Source organism: Adiantum capillus-veneris, chromosome 8, assembly GCF_014529385.1.
Source record: "Adiantum capillus-veneris isolate H3 chromosome 8, ASM1452938v2, whole genome shotgun sequence".
Lineage (NCBI taxonomy): Eukaryota > Viridiplantae > Streptophyta > Polypodiopsida > Polypodiales > Pteridaceae > Adiantum > Adiantum capillus-veneris.
In genome coordinates this window covers 130775619-130778711 of record NC_140938.1, presented here as the reverse complement: position 1 = coordinate 130778711, position 3093 = coordinate 130775619, and positions in this window count along the sequence as shown.

Here is a 3093-nt window from a genome sequence, read left to right as displayed (position 1 = left end):
CACCTACATCCTCAGAACCAGGACGTACATCAATGCCCTGCACAATGTTCCAGACGCCCTTTGACACAAGAACATGTTGCATTATATAAGCCCACATAGGGTAGTTGTCCCCATCCAACCTGTCCTCAGCACCAAACATCTTGAACACATCTGTGTTGTTGTTGTCAGCCATGGTAAATGCTGCACCTGATGTGAAAACTGCCCGAAAATAGGAGAAACGGAGCGGGAACAACATGTGCTATATAGCACAAACCGTAGAAGACTATAAGGCACTTGTTATGCAGAAACGACACTGACAGACATTTTGCACAAAATGACGAAATAGCCTATGCAGTACTACCTGTAGTGGAAACGGAGGCCGAAATGAGCCCAAAATAAAAATCTGAGCAGACTATTTGGGCTCATTGGAGAAAGTGAGGAGGCGTGTGCTGGAGCAGCTGGCGACTAAGCCCGGGAGGATGTAACCTGCTCTGATACCAATTGTTGGAATTAGGGTTGCAGAGAAACACACACAGCTTGGAGAAGACGAAGGAAGCTCAAGGCACACAATTGAGAGTGTATTACTTAGTGTGCAATGGAAAAAAAAATAGATAGCCCTAGAGTGATGGGCGTATATACAATGCACGGGGGAAAAAAACTCCTAAAGAGGGAAAAAATGCCCCGCAAGTCCTAGTGTGTTCACACACATCACTACCACATGTATATGGTAACAATACTTACCTGTAGACTTTAGCAATCCCATGGTATGAAAGGTAACCCCGTGTTTTTGACAAAGGGATGTGAAATCTGACTACTTTTTGTCAACGAAAGGTATCAGATGAGGGTGATGACTACCTCCAGTACAACCAGTCAGCAAAGTAGCAAGACTCCTTCGTCGATAGCTTGCAAGCTATACCAAAGCCAAAAAAAGCAACCAGCTATATACTTACCTTCATCTTCCCACGATATCCATAAGTCATTAACCACTTTTTCGGAACCGTAGTATCCCAAGAGATTAAGAACAGTAGCTCGGTTATTATGCCAGGAGCTCAAAAGTATCTATACTTACCTTCAGAATTAATAGCCCCATGTTTTCATTATACCAGCAATTGGCAACCTTTTAAACAAACCCAGGTAATATCCGCCCAAGTTCATTTACTTTTTCATACTTTGTAACCATCCAAAGAATGACTCTATGAGAAAGAACCAGTTCATTTACTTTTTCATACTTTGTAACCATCCAAAGAATGACTCTATGAAAAAGAACCAGTTAAAACTGCGAAAAACACCAGTCATTATGCTGATTTTTGCAAAGCCCTGCAGCGGTTAGAATCAGAGCCTTATGACCAGTTTGTAACCATCCAAAGAATGACTCTATGAGAAAGAACCAGTTCATTTACTTTTTCATACTTTGTAACCATCCAAAGAATGACTCTATGAGAAAGAACCAGTTAAAACTGCGAAAAACACCAGTCATTATGCCGATTTTTACAAAGCCCTGCAGCGGTTAGAATCAGAGCCTTATGACCAGTTTGTAACCATCCAAAGAATGACTCTATGAGAAAGAACCAGTTCATTTACTTTTTCATACTTTGTAACCATCCAAAGAATGACTCTATGAGAAAGAACCAATTAAAACTGCGAAAAACACCAGTCATTATGCCAATTTTTGCAAAGCCCTGCAGCGGTTAGAATCAGAGCCTTATGACCAGTTTGTAACCATCCAAAGAATGACTCTATGAGAAAGAACCAGTTCATTTACTTTTTCATACTTTGTAACCATCCAAAGAATGACTCTATGAGAAAGAACCAGTTAAAACTGCGAAAAACACCAGTCATTATGCCGATTTTTGCAAAGCCCTGCAGCAGTTAGAATCAGAGCCTTATGACCAGTTGGTCATCAAAAAAAAATTTGTTTCCATTCACACAGTCGGAACAGAACACCAGTACCCCGTCAAGCAATATTCATGTCCAGATGTAGCAAATGTTGAGAACGCCCATCACGCCAAGCCAAACCATCATACTCACACATACCTATACACACCTACATACACTTACACACAACCATATACCAAAATATGCAGGGGTGAAGTTCTGAAGCGGATTTTTTACAGAGCCGACCCCCAGATTAGATGCAGGTATTCCCTTTAACAGAAAAACCATTAATCATCTCAGATCCTAAGCCATTTATGCCATGGCTCAATAGTTTGTCTTTTTTATGCTTATGACAAATACACAGTGTATAACTCAGATGGCATCACTCTTTACCAACCATGCATAGTACTGCAACAACAAACAAACCAAAACCGAAGCTTGTAGTAAGGTAGAATATGACACCTGTGTTACTGGAGTTGCAAGCTCCATTCTAGCAAGTTCAGACAGTGGCAAAAATGAGCAGAAAAAAGACCTACTCCAGGGCTAAGTGAGGGCCAGAGTATGCCCTCACCTTAGTTTATATAGGATGGTGTGCACGCTCCCAGAGCCAGTAGGTTCAATGCATTCGGTCGCCCTCAACTGCGCGAGCCTGCAAGTGCCTTCGCCTGGGGAAGGCGATAGAGAGTGGACAGGGGCCGCCTACCCCGTGTGATGATAGCACTCGTTTCCTCACGCTTTGATTAAGCGGGGGTAATTTCCCATTATAAAGCAGTTTCCATTGGCATGGCAAAAGGGTATCATTATTATGCAAAAATGGGGGGGGGGGGGGGGTGTTTTGGGTTTTTTAAGGAACTTATGACCAGTATACTAGTGTTTGTGTGTGTGTGTGTGTATGTATGTATATATACATATATGTATGTGTGTATGTACGTATATATATATATATATATATATATGTATGTATATGTACATACACACACACACACACACATATAGGTGAACACATGCTTTGGTGGTACAAAAAGGAATCCCATGTACAATATCTATTTTATACTACTTTTTAGTCATTATAAGTTGAACCAAACTTAAATTAAGCTCTCTTTACAATTTATTATTTAGTAGTGACGGTAGCAATGTTCATGAGAATAGCAGTTGTAGCTAATGCCACAACTGGACAACCATAGTGATGCAGGCATTTAAATAACATCATAAAAAGAAATGACATAGTGATAATGGTGA